The 19,124-nt window shown below is 37.1% G+C and overlaps 1 protein-coding gene across 2 annotated transcripts in view; it reads right to left on the bottom strand.

Moving 5' to 3' along the window:
* Positions 1 to 19,124, bottom strand: part of Fkbp14 (peptidyl-prolyl cis-trans isomerase Fkb14) — a 117,653-nt gene that overhangs the window by 74,414 nt on the left and 24,115 nt on the right. The gene's annotated exons all lie outside the window — the stretch shown is intronic.

Genomic DNA, 19,124 nt, shown 5'->3' with positions numbered 1-19,124 from the left:
TTATGGTCTGGCACGAGTCTCTGTATTCAAACTAGCGTGAAATCGATATAAAAACAAAATGAAAAAAAATGAAATAAAGCGAGAGGAAGAAAGAGATCGGACATCGCGCGACAGATATATGAAAACGGTCGAATTGGACCTTTCTCGTTCAATGCATTTTCAAAATAATCTACGATAATGCATTAAAAAGAGAATTTCCGCTGGCTGAACAAAAATCTGATCATGATTCTATTCTCGTTTTGTATCAGCGAAACCATTTTTTCGTCCCATCGAAAAAAAATATGGAGTGTTTTATTTAGTTTATTCTGAAATCAATTCGTGAAACGAACGCGACCAATGGAAGTTTTTGTAGCTGATCGGTACAAAAGCGAATGTTCAACATTCTAGAATCTAGAACCAAACTGTCAATTTGTAGATATGTTTATACAACACGATTTTCAACAAGGTTTATTTTCCAGATATAAAAGCATTTTTAATTATACAGGAATAGAAGATATTTTTCATACGTTTTCAAAGGTTGACACTGTCTGCTATTGATTACATTCAAAATATAGAAAACTTGCTATTTTAAATTTCTGCATCTCGAGCACACAGTCGCTAACATTTACCTGAGACAGGATACCCGTTCAGAACATCAGAGAGCTCTCTTCTGAGCCTTGTTTCTCCACAATATCGCATCCGCAGCCGCAACAATCTGTCCGCAGACGACAAGGAAGAAACTGCGGTTGGGAAAGGCTCGACAAGAGGGCGCAATATGGGGCTGAAATTCTCAACCGATCCGTCAGCTCGGCTGCTCGGCGTGGCGAGCATATTTCCACGGTGATATAGCAAACGGGGCAGACGTTAATATCTTTTCAGCCGTTGGAGAGGCGGCTCGCAAGACGAGTTATGGCCAGTTTATCAGCGGCTAATCCAGATTAATCTGCGGCAATTTTTTTCATCGGCAACGACATTTTCTTCGCCGGCGCATCGTGCACGCGCGCGCGTGCGACGCAGCTTAGCCCGTGAAATTTATGGAGCGGACCCGCGAGAATATTCGTCTTTTGGGCGTGTTGGCGCGGGAATCGAGAAAGCCCGCCGATAATATAATATGCAAGGGCGTACGTACACGCGCTCACGGCCCGCCGACCACGAAGATGTGGTGCACCGATGCGTCAGCCCGACCAGGCAATAGATCTGCCAGGGTTGTGCGAGCTCGGCGCCGGAATACGGATGAAGACGACCGGCCAACGCGTTAACCGCCTCGATCGAGCCACTTGCGACAAGCTTTTGCATTTTCAACCCTTCTCCTGTTTTTTAGCTCAATTTTACCTTTACCTCGTCAGAGATCAAATTATGCGTAAACAACACTACAGTGTGTGATACTGTTCTCTACCTGAGCTGAAATGATGCTTTGATAATACTTTAACTTTGATAATTTACTTGTTTAGAAAATTCACAAAATATTTCCAAATGTCTTCAATATCGAATATTAGAGCCAAGAGGCGCTCCCATGGTGTTTAAACTTGATGTTACCTTTTATTTACATGTAACGTTGTAACATACTTTTATGGGATTTGTTATAAGACTCTTATAAAACGTCAAGGTAAAAAAGTGCGAATCAAAAGCATCACTCAATTGCAACGGTGAGCAAGTGAGCCAGTAGAGTGAGCCACCACTTTGGTCACCACTGAAGTGTAATCTATGAAGGCATTCGAGAAAGCCACCATAGTCCATGACTAAAATGTTAACTGAGAAAAGACCTCCCTCCTAAACGTAGCAACGTTTCTTTGTGCTATTTGCGTGAGGACAGCAACGAAGACAGTAGATCAAATAAGCACTGCAATCCGAGAATTGGCTAGTGGGTCCCTGAGGTAAGGACATCCACCTGGTCGATCCATCTACCTCTAACGTATTCAGCGTATTGACATAGGTGAATAATAATAATGCAATTCGTGCTAATAATGTAATTTGCATTTTACATTGCAGTCATGAAACGTTGATTGTCGTCCTTTGATCTGAACAGTCGAGTCAATCTGTGATCGAAAATTTTAGTGAATGAAGATATACGTTTTCTGTAGCGACCAACTCTTGGATCGACAGTATTGGCTTGATCCTTTAGTACTGATTTATTTGGAAATAGTTTTGTCTTCACTGTTAAACAGTATTTTTGGTGCATGGAGTAGTAAATGGTTAATCAAATAGTCTGGTTGAATCAAAACTGTACTAAATCTCCCTATTAATTAAAAAGTATAGCAAATCTTCTAATAAGAAATTATTTCCTGTTACAATTATTTTTATCACTTCTAAATTTTGTCTTAAATTATTATTCAAGTAAGAAGTTTCGTTGCGCTACTGTTCAACCACACTAGAATATTGTGTTAACGTAAGATTCTAGCAGCAGGAATTAATGTTTCGCACACAAAATTCTTTTTCAATATCAAAAACAAAAGTAATGATGTCCCAGTTTCAAGAAAATGAGTTTTCATCTTTCGAAAAAGATTCTAACTCCTACGAGATCCATAGCACTTAGCTTCATGCATTTCGCACGAAATTCCCTAGCGTCGTTTTTCCCGGCCATTCTGAGACTTTGTAGGTCGGAAAACAAAATGGATACCTGTACCATCTACGCACTGTTGCCATCCCGCTCCGCGTCCCAGAAACCCAATTGCGCTTTTCGAAAGCTGCAAAGCAAAATGGAGGACACGAGCTTTAATGGATGAGCGTCTATTCCGAAACTTGTAGGTCCGATGGACCGTAAAAGAAATGTGAAAGCAGGTGGAATGCGGATGGTCGCCAGGTGTGCCCTGGCTCCGGTAAGGTCGAACAACTTCGATCATCTTAATTCGAGACGTGCAGGAAAAAATGAAAGTCCCGGAAGCCGGTCGGTCGACCGCTTTTTAAACGCCGTAGAAAGCGTGGCCGCGAGGACGACCCAGAAACGCGATAAGACGTAATTTAGACGCGAAAAATTAAGTCGGCCTCTCTTAACGCTCACCAACGTCTATTCTATTTAATATGCGAAACGGTTTTTTCATTCGACGCAGCCCGCATTCAGCGTGGCTCATGAATGATAAACCGTCGAATGATTCAATGTCCGGGGCCGCAATTCTTACGAGGGCGAAACACCTCGAGCGCACTAATTGCACTGTATTTCATTTTGCTCGGCTTGGAAAATATTTCCGAAAGAAATCGTGTTTTCTCAACGGCCACCGTAATGAACTTTGTTACCGACAACAGGTTACAAGGTTTCATTTTCTCTGCTCGTTATTCCCACTTGATTCTGGATGTTTTGCAATTCATGCCGCGGTTATTGTACCGTGCACGTGGAAATAGTTCTGTTGTAATTTCAGAGTAAATTAAGCATTTTTGGATGAAATTTTTTATGTACTATAAAATGGTCAACTATGTAAAAGACTACAACTATGTATTTTGGATATTGGCTGGGATGAAATCTTTGCTGAGGAACATAATTTTTAAAACAATGCATTTTGGTTCGAAACTGTTTGTAATTTTATTACAAAGAACCTTCATATTCGTAGCCCATCTAGTTTTAACCTAACCTTACTACTTATGTCACCATCAGTTTACTAATTTCTATGACATTTTTTTATTCAATACACAAGTCCCAGTTGCACAATTTATGTTTGAATTATTTTTAAATTTTATTGAAATTTTCTAACACAATTTTTCTGATTTAATTTTGCTATTTTAGATCTGAAACTCATCTTTCAAAACGTTTACAAGCTACTGAAAGTTGAAAAGAAAATGAATCGTTACGCTCGTAAGCTTCATTTTGCTCGCAGTTCGTATTCGAACAACGTTCAACCACGATAGCAGGTACACAGCATACGAATGTACGTTAAATTCTCTAAAAACGGAGGTTTTGTTAGAAACATAAGCAAGTGGAACTCGTAAAATCGTGAAAGTTACAGAACGGTTGATGCTCAAGCGTTTTCCACGAACAACTACGAACTTTCCCTAAAAGTTCTCACGAATCCGACACCAACCAGCTGTCTAACGAAGCTAAAGTGTCCAGTCATCGTAAGATACGCGCCGGAAGGCAAACCGTGTGTACTAACTGGCAGTTCACTTCCGCCACTTTCGACCCGAGTAAACACCATCACGTGGAAATACCTTTCTACCGTATGATTCGACATCGATGATTCGACGTTTGACTTCCATTCGTTATTCTCAACTTGTTTTCCTACGTTTCCTCGTGGAGTGGATTTTGAAATAGTCGTAAATTATGTAAATTAAATTATTAGTGAGTATAACGTTCTTCGTGTTTGGGATACCTCCTAAAATTACTAGGTGCTTTAAATTACGAGATCCTAGCATTATAAGTTCAATCATAAGTACATATAAGTTCAGTCATAAGTGCATATAAGAGCAGTCATAAGTTCATAAAAATTCTGTTACAAATCTCAAAGTTACCCTTTCTAAATCTTGGTATTTAAAGATCAACGAATTTCGATAATCTGAAACTTTGGTAATAAAAATTTCCATAATTAATTTCTCTCTGAAACGCATTTCGGTGGAAGTAGCTGAGAGAAACTGCCGTCTGATCTTCCGTGATTCCGATACAAATTACAGAGCGACTTGGGATTCAGGATATGAAGATATTTCAATTTTAATGAGATGCAGGAACTTCGATGTCTATACTATCAAGAGGAACCATGGGGAACTCTCGTTAACTAGAACGGGGATTACAACGAACCTAAGTAGTTAAACAGCTAATACTTCTGAAGGAAGATGTCAGCTTAGGTCCTGGCTAATCCTCTGTACACGATGCTCGAGCATTTGCAAGGGAAATTTGTGTTGTATGAAAACATCTTGACTAACAGTTAGATACACAACATTATACAAACTTGCTATGGGTTATGGTAAAAAACATGTGTTCGTTATTAAATCGATATACTTTCATTATAAATTTTCCATGAATGATACATTTTCATTTACAAACTTGGTTATTCTATTTTATAACCTTTGGCTGTTTATGAAATTGTTCCTTTGCAAATAAAATCTTTTGTTGTTAAAAACTCAAGGTTCTACAAACTCGTTATAGGCTAGGTTCGTTGATAGACCTTCGAATATACAAATTTTTAACGCAAACTTTTGATCTACATGACTTTTTGATTTTGCTTTATAGTCCTTTTCAAGCTATTCGTAAAATTGTTCCCATTTATATTATTTGAAAACGGATCGTTTCATTAGATTACAGAATGAAATCCATTGAAATTACAAATTGAAAATTATACGAATGGGCATAAAATGCTGCAGATGACATCGTATAAATCAATACGATCATATTTAATATTTAGCTTTTAATAATTCGAATTATTTATTGACCTTTAAATTGCGATTATATCGAAAATTCATCGTTTACAGGATTTTCGTCCTGTGCTCTTTTAAACGATTCATTTTTAGAACGTCACTGTACTGTCCTCGTTTTATAAATATAATCGTTCGAATTCAATAGTTAACCGACGCAATGAATAGCGGAAATAACGGCTATAACCCGATCGCAAACAAAAATACACCGCGAAGCGTGATAATGGATTCAGTACAAGGAGATATTTTATTCGTAAACGTTTCGCGAACCATTGAAATCAATTTAAAACTGAAAAAAAGATAATAAAATTCAATAACAACGTGATGACTGTCACAGTTTTGACGTGCTTTTTAGAACTTGATTTTTATATCATATGAACTGCGGCTTTGTTCATTAAAGGTAAACGTAAAGAATCAATAAATTCAATCACCATTTTTTTAAATATCCACAATTTTTAATTTAAAGTCTATCAAACTTATTTTCTCAAATTGTCCTAAGTATACAAATTTAGCAACTTTCTGAAAAAGTTCAATTTTAAATTCATGAAGTATAATACAAAGTTTGATGAAAAATATTCCTCAGAAATTTCTCTTGATTTGCTCAGTGCACTTTCGATATCAAATTAAAAACGCATCCAGTCATTAGAAGCTCGTCGATATTTTCGTACCGCACAACGTTTGGGAATCGTTGACGTTGAAGATTTCGAGTGGTTGCAGCGCAGGGTTGAAATTTCGAGAGCAACCGTGTAGCGAGGCTCAGGAACGCGCATCGTTACAAGAGTTGTTAATTATTTCACGCGAGTTCCGCAGCCACCAGAGATGCCTACTTCGCCGACACAAGGGTCGACTAGGCTCGTGGTTCCGGTAAAACGTAACTCCATACATCAACCGGGAGGATCGGTGGTTGGATGCATCGAAATGCCGAATTCCACGGAGCGGTTTTCGATGCACCACCGATCAAAGAAACCCAGACCGCGACCCTTGCCTCTTTTACCTGGCTCTCCTGCCCACGGGCATGTGTCGTCGTTTGTATCGTGCACTCGTGCGTTTTTCAACGCATCGGTTGCAACAGGAGTTGGACCGGATGTCTCTGGTGACTGCTCGTTCAACGAACACGAGTGGAATCACCTAACCGTGCGACAACATGTACGGTTATATACTTGTGTGAACAGCAAATTGACGGATTAATCGTTTTGATACGTTCGTACTGTTTGCTGCAAATTTACTAAACACAAGGTCTTAGATGACACCCTCCTGAAATTTTGTGATCTTTTATATTGGATTTTAGGAACGTTTGAGTAGTTAGATTGAGCTTGGTACTTTTAGATTGAAAATTAAATATGGAGTGAAATGTGGATTAATTTGTGCTATTGTTCTTCATCCACTCTCATGAAATTTGAGAATATCACCCTACAAGAATTACAAACAATATTATCTACCAAAACATGCATCCTTAAAAATGCATCTTTTCTACTAAGAATTTCTGAAGAATATCAGGAAAAAGAAGACAAAGGATTGAAAAACACTTTTATCGTACCAGGAACCATTCGAACACATGCATCTCTGCCAGAAACACTTTCCTCGTGTCGGGGTCATCGGAACCAAGCGTCGAGAGTTTCCGCGACAGACTTTCGAACGTGTCCCACAAATCAGCCTCGCGTGTGCGAGCGGGTATCGTGTTGCCAAGATCGCATAAATTTTGTTTCGGGCTTGATTCGACTCGGAGGCGAGGAGAAAGCGTCGAGAATGAAATCGCTCGTATTCCAATTAAACCGAATTGTTTAGAATTTTCACCATTCAACAAGTACTAAAATTCTTGAACATTTCCGATCCATAGTTTCCATCGATTCTCGTCGATAACAGAATTGCAGCGATGGGCATATCGAGTGATTGTTGAGAAGCTTAGCGCATAGGAGAGGAGATAGAATTTAAACTTTTGAAGCTGGGAATTAGTTCGGCACTTTGGAAATTTGATATTTTCAAACTTTGAAATTTCGTCATTCAGAAATTTAAATATTTGAAAAGTTGGTAGATTGTAAATTTCAAAATGTGAAGATTTCAAGAGCTAGAAACTCAGAAATTAGTTAAAAATTTCCTGATGCAAAAATTTAAAAATTAATTACTCAGAAATTAAAAATTATTAAAGTAGGCACTGTAACTAGTTTAACTAAGGTATAAATAATTTGATGGTTCAGTGAAATGGAAATTTAAAATTGATTACCCATCGCTGCACATGATTGTACATATGTGTCCCATATCGTCATAATTGTATTTGCGTACCATTGTATTATACTTGACTGCCTTTTCGACCAGTCTCGACGCTAATTTAGCCGTCTTAACACGACATGTCAGGGTTAGACAAGCTGATGCAATTAATCCTCGCGCAGGGGTGAAACGACGCGACTCCAGGATGATCTATAATCATTAGGGTGAAGCTCGTCGCGGTGCAGTTTTGGGTCGACGTCGTTTCATCTACTTGTACTCGAGGGACTTTTTGGTGGATCCTTTCGTACCACGACTCGTTATACCGTTCTAGCTTGTGGCTGCACTTTGGAACGTTGGATGTGTTCTTGTTGGTGTGACACAATTTCGTGGTGGGATTTTATGCGAAGAGTTGTATTAACCATTTCAGTGTTATGGGTGCCTGTGGACGCCGCAGGAATTTGCTTGTCTCGCGTTATAATAATTACCGATATTATGGATATGCAGAAGTTCCGGTGTTGTGCATTAATTTTCGTATGTGCGCGTTAAAACAGTACTTAACTGCTGTTTGAACCAATATTTTGACTGCTGTGTATGATTTTGTGTCAGATAAATTGTTTAGACTTAAATTTATTTCTTATCAAAAATATACTTCTGTACACTTCTGTACACTTCTATACATAAACTTAATTTATTTTGAAAAAAATTAGACATCAATGAAATAGTCTAAAATTTAATTTGAATGTATGTATACTCCAAGTTAAAAGAATAAAATACATAAAGTGTCTGAATATATTTACTGAAAAAATTTAGCTTTTTCATTTCCATGTAAGGTTTCTAGAGTTAAATTAACCCAGGTACAAAAGGTACTAAATTACCTTGTGTAGTCTTACTAATTGTGAGATAATATTAGAACCAGCTCCTTGCCATGAATATTATACTGCCTTGAGCACTTCAAATTAATGCACATGTTGAAATTGTGCCAAAAATTCTAATTCATGTAGATATATTCCGTATATTCTCAGAAGACATTACAAGTTAGTTAAATACTATAACGAAGAAAGTAATTCCTAAATTTACAATTACAAACTGTCAAACAATTTTTCATCGACTGTTAAATTCTGTCACGTTCGATTTACAAAATAAATCGATTACATCGCTTTGAAGCATCCTTTTCTCAATGTTTCCGGTAATGATTAATCCAGTATTACCAAAAAGGTGATTGCAAAAAGTTGAACCGTTTTAATCATTTCCCTCCTTTCAAAGTACATGCCTTTGTCTGTTTGGTGCAATTTAACGTGCTGTTTGGTGAAATGGAAACAGAAAGCAAGGTAACAAAGCGCAGAATTTTATATGTACCACGTAAAAGAGGAAAAAAACAATCGTCAAAGTTGTGCGCGTAAAAATCGTTCATACATCGCCGGTAGGTATCGCTGTTTGTAACAACGTAGATCGTAAACAATATTTATGTTCCCCTCAGGCAGATACATAAAACTCAGCTGACAAATCATTCCGAAAATATTACTTTATAAAATAAAGAGAAGTAAATATACGTCGTATGTGGTCGCTAAAAACGCTTCTGCCATAGTTAATTATTCTATTTTATTTTAAATGATAATTTGATGTATAATTTACTAATAGTCCATTCTCAAATCTCACAATACTAATCAGGTATATGTGGATTTATTTTTTAAACTAATTTGAATAAGTTTTACTATTAAATATAGGTACTCTTGAAAATTAAAAAATTTGGTACCTTCATATTTAAAAATTTTTAAATTCTCAATTTTTAGTGCATCGAATTGTAAATTCAGAATTTGTATCAATTTTCTTGCGCATCGCCACTGATATAAAAAATGTAAAAATTCGGGAAGAGTAAAAAGAACAAATTCAGAGCGCAATTTGAACCCAGAAAATTTAAAAATTTGATACATCTAAATTTCCGGATCTCAAAGTCTAAAATTCCCAACGAAATCCAGAAATCCCTTTGTCCGCACCGACACAAAACGTGTAATAATTTAAAAACGAAGAAAGCAGATATGAAAAGCGGTGCAGGAAGAAGAATAAAGCTTTCGATGTCCGAGGTATCGCGTCGTTTTTACGAGCTTTCGATTTTGCCCGGCGCCGCAGGAAACACGTGATACGGCATGAATTCGTTAACTTGATTTCCGCCGCAGTATCACGCGAAATTCGTGGTTCAGGTGACACGAACGTGAAGCACGGCTCTTCCGTGTCTGAATCATGATTCACCGTGATATCTCCGGTAGCTCGCGTAAAAATAAAAAAGTATCCATCTGCCGTATCGAGGTCGAATGAGCTAGGGTTGCAAGAAGAAGCACGGTTGGACGCTTTGGCTGCATGCTGCATCCACAATCCTTGATATGCAGGACGAAGGCCGGTCTAAGGATGCAACGTGACCTCATCACCCTTCTTATACTTCTTCTCTTTCTCCAGAAAACATTTCTTGGTCACAAGGGACGCATTACGCGAAGAAAACCGTCCGTTGGCGAGCAACCCCCTAAAACGGTTTTCCTACGCTACAAAGAGGCACTGTGTCTCTCTAAATCGTAAATTTCACTCCTCGAGTATGGGACACTCGGCTTTCCGATGTTCGGTTTAAAGTATTCTAAACCTGCTGTTCTCCTTGGCAGATTAAAATATTTACGGGGTTTACTCTTGACAAGTCTGGAATTCTTGTGTTGCATTAATAAGAAAGGCGATTAGGACTTCAGGAAAGGAACACTGTAGAAATTTTCTAATCTTTGAAATCATTCAGAAATTTTATCTTACAGGTCATATTTTGTATGGATTATTGATGTTACATTAGACAGATGAAATTGTGAAATTTATAGACCTGCAACTAGTTTTTAATTAATAAGAAAATAAGCAATTTGGGACATCATGAAAGAACCACCGAAATTTTCATTTTTTTGAAAAATTATTCAGAAATTATTTTACAGTTAATTTTTTATATGGATGCTTGATTCCTGATATGAACTACCATACATAGAAAATATATGTGAAGATATTAAGGTCTTTGACCATTTGTCTGACTTGTATGAACCAAAAATTGTTGACCCTCAACACGTTTCAGTTTTCGACAATCCCGATATCTGCTATCCTTTCATCGGGAAATACGTCGTTTCCGCGTATCTCTTATCCTTTCGATTCTCCGTAAAAACGACCACTTCTCTTTAAGTTCGAACAAATCGTACGACATGTCTGTTTCACGTCGAGTACACAAAGGTCGAACACGTGGCTCGATCGTCGAATCGTGTTCACGCGGAACGATAATCGATTCGTACCGATCGACATGGGACGAACATCCAGTCGATTAGAAAACGTACGCTCGAAAAGCAGCTTCGTGTTCTTTAGCTTCTTTTACAAAGATACGGTTGCTAGGATTCTCTAAAGAAAATGGCAATATAAGAGATTAGAATGTTGGTATTTAGTATAATAGCTGATATTTATTGAGCTGTAAATTTGATAATTTAAAATGTTTGATAATTTAGATATTTATAAACCTTGTTAGGTTAAAAATTTAGGAAATGTGGGAGTTGCAGACATGTCTGAATTTGGAAGTTTGAGAACTTGACAATTTTTGGATTTGTAGGTTCAGGAATTAAGACTTTGGAACTTGAGAAGTTCTGATTAACCTTGGAAAGTTGGGTTTAGGAAATTTAAAAATGTTACACCTTTCGAACCAGAACATTCAAATATGGAGATCTGAAGGTTCAATGATTGACTGAGAAATATCGAACTTCACAAAAGCGAGGGAGAACCTTCAAAGTAAGAAACTTAAAAGTTTGCAAATTTGCAAATGAATAAAATTGAAGAGCATAAAAACTACTAAAATCTAAAAATTGGAAAAATCGGAAAAAATGTAGAAACTCCAGTTAACCCAAGGTAAGACGTACATGCGAATAAAAAATTTAGTCGCTTCTCCGTTTCCAGTTCCGTAGCCGTATGTTTCCTTGGTTGTTCTTCGTCGGTTGCTCGTTTCACGCGAAGCAGATGTCGCCTCGACTTTATCCAGGCCGGTGTGCGACACGTATGCGCCCAGGACGATTAAACTTTAAGGCTACCGCGGTCGATCCTCCCTGGGAAGGGATCCTCCCGTGGCACACGGTGTCTCTCTTGGTTCTCACCGGGCGAATAATTCGCAGTAAAGCAATTCGGGCCACATTGCGCTGCCGAAAGTTCCGGCGGGTTCTCAGCGTTACTCGCCGCAACGATCGGAAGGAAGTTTCTTTGATTCGACGGAAGCTTCTTGTTAATTTATGTGCCGGCGGGCGAGCTTGAAACTCGCGAACGACGAATGGGCGGGGTAGAAGATGGCTCTTCGTCGATTTTACCCCGTTCGCGGGAGTCGCAGCTTCTCGCGCGTAAATGTTGAACGACAATGTCGATCGGAGCGAGGCGTCGGAATTGAATTTCGAAGAAGTTCGTGTCGGAACACGAAACTCAAACTGTTTGCTTAGCTTCCCTCTTTTCCGATGATTCGCGGCCGCGAGCGTCTGCTTTCCTACATGAATTCGGAAGAAAAACTTGCGAGACTCGCTGATTCCACACGCGACTGGCTTATCGCCTTTTTCTCTTCCTCTCATAAATTATTAATTTTTTCGCCGACGTGTTGACAGGTTAGATTCGATAGATCTAGGAATTGTCTTGCTATGAATTGGAAATTTTTGTTTGAGTATGTCATCTAAAGGAGCACCTATTTTGGTACTTATTGCTGGTCAAATATTTTTGAGATATTATTAGAGTTTTTTACTGATGGACATCAGCTGTATCCATCACATTTAAATTGTTCCTCTATTTTGATTGATAACAATTTCAACCTATTTTCATATATTTGCAAGACGTAACGAGAGTCTCTTATGTAAATGTAATTCGAAATTGCTACCCTGTTACATATCGAGTTCATCTACGTTGCTACCCTGTTACACATCGAGTTCCATCTCCATTTTACACTCCATATTTCTGAGATCCCAGTAGCTTATTCTCCAAGATTAAAAACCTCCTTAATGGTCGTTATTTTGGTACAATTGAAATCTTGAAGATCCTCTTCGCCAAAGTGACCACTCCGCAAAATGAGAACTTCCAATAACACTACGAAGTGAGGACACATCGATTCTCGAGACTATTTACAGAATGATTCTTAAAAATATAAAATAGAAGCTCTCAAAAGTCTATTTGCTTAAACACGTTGCTCCTAACGATGCCAATAGTCTGCTAACATTTTGGTAACAAAGCTTTTCCAGGAGATTAGAATTGAAGGATCTCTAAACGTTCCCCGCAATTTTTCACGTTCCGCTGCATCGAAGTAACAACAGACGCAGCCGTAAAGGTAAAAGGGTATTAGAAACGGGTTGCAAGGGCAGCAGGAATTGGACGTAGAAATCCGGCAAGGAGAGCGAGTTAGCGGAAGCTCGGATGAGAACGAAGAAGAAAGAGAAGTAGGAAACGGAAGGATAACGTTGGTTTCGACCAACGAAGGAAAAATAGCCAGGACTCGCTGAGTTTGCTCCCACGAGATATCGAGCTTCCGTCTCGGCTGGTCTTGCAACCCATCGATCCGTTCGAGCGTTCCTTACGTATGCGAACGATGTCCAAATCTAACGGTCAGGTGAAAATTCTGTTCGAAAATCGTTACCTCTTCGCGTTTCTTCCCGCGTCTCGTTCGTTCGATCGTGAATAATTCGACAGAGATGGGCTTGTCCTCGATTTCTCTGTCACTTCGATACCTTGTGGACCGTTTCGGTACTTGAACGATGCTGATTTGAAGTATTGGAACTGCTGTCGGATTTGGACCACTAACTTTTTCTGTGGTTAAGGAAATCGAATTGTCTTGGGTACTTTACTAATGTATACACGATTTTTCAGTCACTTTGGTACTTTGTGGAGTATTCTGGTCCTTGTAGAACAACTCGACGATGCTGATTTGAAGTATTACGTTCGAAACTTACGTCTGATGTAGACTTCCGTAGCTTTTATTTTCTATAGATATAGAAGTTGAATTGTCTCGGGTATTTTACTAATTTATACACGATTTCTCTGCCACTTTGTGGTGCTTTGTGGTCCATGTAGAACACTCGACGCTGTTGGTTTGAAGTATTATGTCCGAAACTTCCATTTGATGTGGACTTCCTTAGCTTTTATTTTCTATAGATATAGAAGTTGAATTGTCTCGGGTATTTTACTAATTTATACACGATTTCTCTGCCACTTTGTGGTGCCTTGTGGACTGCTCTGATCCATGTAGAACACTCGACGCTGCTAGCTTAAAGTATCAGGTTCGAAACTGTTGTCTGATGTGGTCTCTCTTAGTTTTCATGTTCTGCAGCTAAATAAGTCAAATTGTCTCATCTGTCTTAATAATTCATACAACATTGATGTAACATATATATCTCAATGACGTTTTCAATCAAATTTGCACTGAAAACCGGTATATCACATTAATAAGACAAACTGCTACCTCCATATTTATAAAATGAATGTCCCTTCTATAATTCCCGTTCAATCTACCTCCAGATTTAGATTTCGAACCCTATATTCAGCGGGCTTCGATTAAATTATATATACTAGTTACGAAGTGAACATCTAGTTTAAAGCAGATAACTTTCGATCCCATTACTGGTTTCCCTTTTTGCCGATTTACTGTCATTATGTATTTACTTGATACGTTACAGTACCAGTAATTAACGTACACTTGCTTTGCGGCTGCATAAGTTAATTAATTAATTCTACACGTAATAAAGCTGTTCACAACGTAGCTGCCTGTTCTCGTTTAGAGGTAGCTTGTTTCGAGTATCGATCGTACTTTGTCATTAGCATAACAGCTTCATCGTTGTCGGCTTATCAGACGTTGATCGAACGCGAATCGAACTCGCGAACGTTTCTTGTGACGGGACAACAGCGAGCTTTATGAATTCACGAGCTTACGCTTGCATCTTTCTAATTATTGCGGTTGACAATGATGGATTTAACTTTGTTGGTTTCCCATTATCGCGATTCTGGGATGGCAAATTGAGACTTGTCATTTATGAGACATTGGGAATATATTTATGAAACTCTAGGCAACTGTTCTTTAAAGTTACGTGGAATATTTTTAAGTTAGATAGAATATTTTTAGTCAACTAATGTAAATATTTAAAATTTTCTAGACTGGTCATTTGGATATTTGGTGGTTTAGAAATATAGAAATTTTCAAGATTAGAAGTTTGGTCATTTGCAAATTTGAAATTTAAACTTAAGAATATTTAATTTAAAATAAAATAAAATATGACAGTAGAAAATAATAAATTATCTCAAGTATTACTATTCATTTAAACTTGAGACTATTTTAGTTAAAATAAAAAATAGCAGTAAGAAATATTAAATTATTTCAAATATTGCCACAGTAAAATTATTCGATGCATTTACGAATAAAATATTAATTCAAACTTAATTTCGAAAGTCAAAGACAAGTTTCAAAAACTATCACTTAAAAAGCTGATTGAGTCTTGAAATGTCTTTCTCCTATTTTTATCAAAGTCAGAACTATTACAAAAAAGAATATCTTTTATGTAATAATGAGAATCGTGCAACCTGTACGACGAATAGGCAACAATATGTCTTTTTTCCTTTATTAAAGAAGACCCAAAAGAAGATCGAGATATGAGAATTCTCTTTCAATTTCCATCTAAACCGCTCTCATAAACTCTCTTCTTTTTCTATCCTTATTTCAGTCCATATCGATCACTATGATCTTTCAAGCGGAGAGCTTCGAGGTGGGTTCCAAACTATCGATTCGAGTTGCATATTGAGTTTCTACACGATCAACCAGTAAGTATTAACTGCGTCTAACGCGGCTTAACTTTGACGATAAGAACATGAAGCGGCATTTCAAGGATAGTGAAACTATTTACTGAAACGCGTTATATTGTTAACGGTCTTGCAATCGATAATTAATTCTATACTATTCGGAATAAATGTTGGTCAGAAATGTGAGTTTCGTGAAATTTTCTGTGATAAAGAAAAATTGAGGTTGTAAAATTGTAGCTGTATTAACAACATGGGAAATGTTGAAGTATGTCGAAGAAATTGATAAATAATTTTAAATGTACACATTTATGGACGTGAACAAAAATTTTCCTAATAAGTAGGACACTTGCTAATTTTGTGATGTATAATGGGAACTGGCAATGGTACTAATGAAATCTTCAGTTTATTTGAGAAAAGTATAACAAAGAACTGATCACTGTAATAATTGAATTTCTGCGCTTCAGTTTATTTGAGGAAAGTCTAACAAAGAGCTGATCACTAGTCATTGAATTTCTATGCTGAAGAATATTAAAAAATGACGTCATTTTCTGAGGTTCTAAACAAAACTATTTCTGGGACCCATAGAACCACTATATACGAACCCTCCTAAAAAAGAAATGCCATTTTCCATGTCCATCATCTTAAATTTTCACTCTTCCCAACGAGGAAGATTGTTCTATTGTGGTCCTCAAAATGTGATTTAATACGCTTTGCCTTTGTGATCCGTATTTTAAAACGGCACTTTACGCCAAAAAGAGAAACCATTTCAAACAGTTGAAACAAAAATTGAGTAATGATGAAATTACTCGTCGTACGATTGTCAAAATTCATTTAATCGTCAGACGTATTTAGAACAGTTCGGAACTGAAATTGAAAAATGGGGAGTTCAAAGTACTCGTCGCGTGACTGTCAAAATTAATTTTAACTGTTATTGCGAAATGGGAAATGAGGTTGGGAAAATTTAGCTTTTCATATGGTTCTCATTATATTTTAATAATTAAAGTGTAGGGACATTGAAATATAGGAACGTTTAGTATAGGGACTCGTTGAATATTTGATTAATTTAATTTTGTGGATTTTTGATAGTGTTCACTTAAATGTAGTGAAGCTATTAGAGTACACTATTACTCAGGATTCTGTATTATTTTATATTCCAATGTCTCTAAATCCTACATTTTTAAATTTCTAGGTTTTTTGGTCTCTGTATGTTTAGATATCTACGTCGCTATATCTCTACATCTCAAGGACTCTGCGTCTCTAGACGTCGATGTCCCTAGATTCTTATGTTCTTAGATCTCTACATTTCTCCTTAATAATCTCTCTATCCCTACATCCCGATATCTCTATGCAGTGTATAGGTATTCCCATATCTCCAGATACCTTCACATCCCAAGATCCGCACATCCTCACATTCCCGAAACCATTTCCATATCTCTACCCATCCTAGATTATTATATCCCTTTAAGAAAAAAATAAGGAAGAAAGGTAACTGGTCATTTCCATAAAATATCGCCTCTATCGTGGACAATGTATTTTATTTGTACCGTCGTAAGGATAACACTCATCGTTATCCGAGGACGAGCAACGTCGATCCGGATCGTAATCGAATGTCCTCGCGGCGGGTTGAATTTTTAATTAAGAAACAAGACTTAGCAGAACACGACGGTGGAAAAATGCGGAGACGTTTCCTCGTTTTCTTGCGCAACGGTACTGGATTTAATTAGTCCCGACTTTCCTTCGTTTTCTCGTTCTCTATCCCGGCAAATGAAAAAGCCCGAGAAGAAGCCGGGAAGAAAGAAGTCGCTGAAGTACGGCTAGCAGAAAAAGGAGGGGAAAAAATAAATATATAAAGAACGTATAGGAGGTAACAGGATCGCCCGGTGGTATGGACGATGGTAAATGTTTTTCCTCATGAGAAAACTCGCCTTAAAGGGTTGTCGTAGTGGCCAGCAGCCAGAGAATAAAAGGAGACAGCGGACAAACGAACGTTTGAAGCAAAGCCACGTGCGTTTGTTGTTCGCCTATGTGCTGCGAGATTTAATCAAAAGCGCTTAAAATTCAAAGTAACTGCCTGATATGAGGGTTCATAAATGTTCCATCGGACGTGGAATTCTAATAAAGTGCTCTATTATTCTCTTGCTCGATGTTTATTATTTTGAAAATTCCAGACTGCGAGGTGACGAGATTGTGCGTTTGACAGAAAACCTTTGTTAATTTAACTTATCATTTATGAGTTGTTAATTTAGTTGGTTTATAAGGATGACACTAGGAGGCGCTGCTGAGTAGGTTAAGTTAGATTAGGTTAAATTAGGTTCAATTTAGAAGGTTTGAATTTGTGGGTTTTAATTATAAATCTTCAAACTCAGAAGTTTTTAGGTCTCAGAGTTTTTAATTCTCCAAATTATTTAATTTAAAAATTTTCTTAACTTCTACACTTTTTTTGTTTCTCAATTTTTAAATTACCAATGTCCTGAATTTTCTAAATTTTCTACATTTCCAAGTTGACAAGTAATATTTAAGTTTACATATCATAATGTCTCAAATTCTCCAAATATTTCAATAATTAAATTATCGAAATTCCCGAGTTCTAAAAATTCTCAATTTCCAAACTTTTAAAATTTCCAGTTTGCTAAACTTGTACGTGTTAACAAGTTCTCAAATCCTTCAAATTGAAGTTTCAAATCCTCTAATTCCCCAAATTCTCAAATCACCAAATTCCCCAATGTTGCAAGTGCAAATCCCGAAATTCTCAAGTTTCCACGTTTCCCGACAAAGTAGAGGAAACATCGACGAAGTGAGCTTAACTCATGAATAATCTGATTGGCTGGAAGTTTTTCGTTAAGTAGTTTAGTTATCTGACGAACGAGCGCGAGTTTAATTGGCGAAGAAAGAACCGCAGCGGGTTGATCGTTGCTGTTTCGACGCCGCTCGTCGGAATTACTTTCCGGGCGTCGCTTAAAAACTCGTTTCCGTGGAGCTACGATGAGATTCGAGCGCAAACGGACTGCAAACAGCAATTAAAAGCGCAATTATTTACTGCTTTTATGAAGTCATCTTCGACCATTAGGTTCGTGCACAGACGTTTAGTCTGTTTCACCGGAAACCTGTTACTTTATTTACTGCTTTACTTTATTACCAAATACTGCTTTTTCAAACCTATTATTATACTCAACTAACCAACAAATTTAATCATAATACATTCTTATTGAGTAAAAGTTTCAGGACTGTTTAAAAAAGTTTTGTTTGAATAAAATCGATAAGAATAGTTTTTATATGTCGATGTACATTTATTTTCGTATAAATGTATTTGAATTTTACCGCCATTTGATGTCACAGAGGTTCACATCAAAATGGCGGAGAATTTTTGTAGCGCTAACTAGAAACTACACAAAGCAGTAAGTAACATATGCAAATGTATATGCAAGTGTATAAATATTTTCAAAAATACGTTTAACTCTTTAGATGGATTAGTCTTCTGAGCTCAAAAATATTTTTCATGTTGATAGATATGAATTTTGAAACTTCCTAGTTTAAAAGTTTGATGACTTGTTTTGAAGTTATATTTCTTCATTATTGATTGATATTATCGAAAGAATTGTTTGTTTCTCTACTTTGTCTTATACATCACATGTGCAATATGCACATAAATTTAATTAAAATTTACCTATTCTAAATTGATATATTAAACAAAATGACAAATATGCACCACCTTTTTTGGAAGAACTAAAGATTGTCACACCTTTTGCCTATCTTTGCATGCATGATAAAATAATTCAACCCCCAAAAGCTGAAGCTCCAAAATT

This window comes from Megachile rotundata, chromosome 5 (assembly GCF_050947335.1).
Source record: "Megachile rotundata isolate GNS110a chromosome 5, iyMegRotu1, whole genome shotgun sequence".
Lineage (NCBI taxonomy): Eukaryota > Metazoa > Arthropoda > Insecta > Hymenoptera > Megachilidae > Megachile > Megachile rotundata.
Note: the sequence above shows the minus strand (reverse complement) of the source record. Positions and strands in the feature narration are given on the sequence as shown.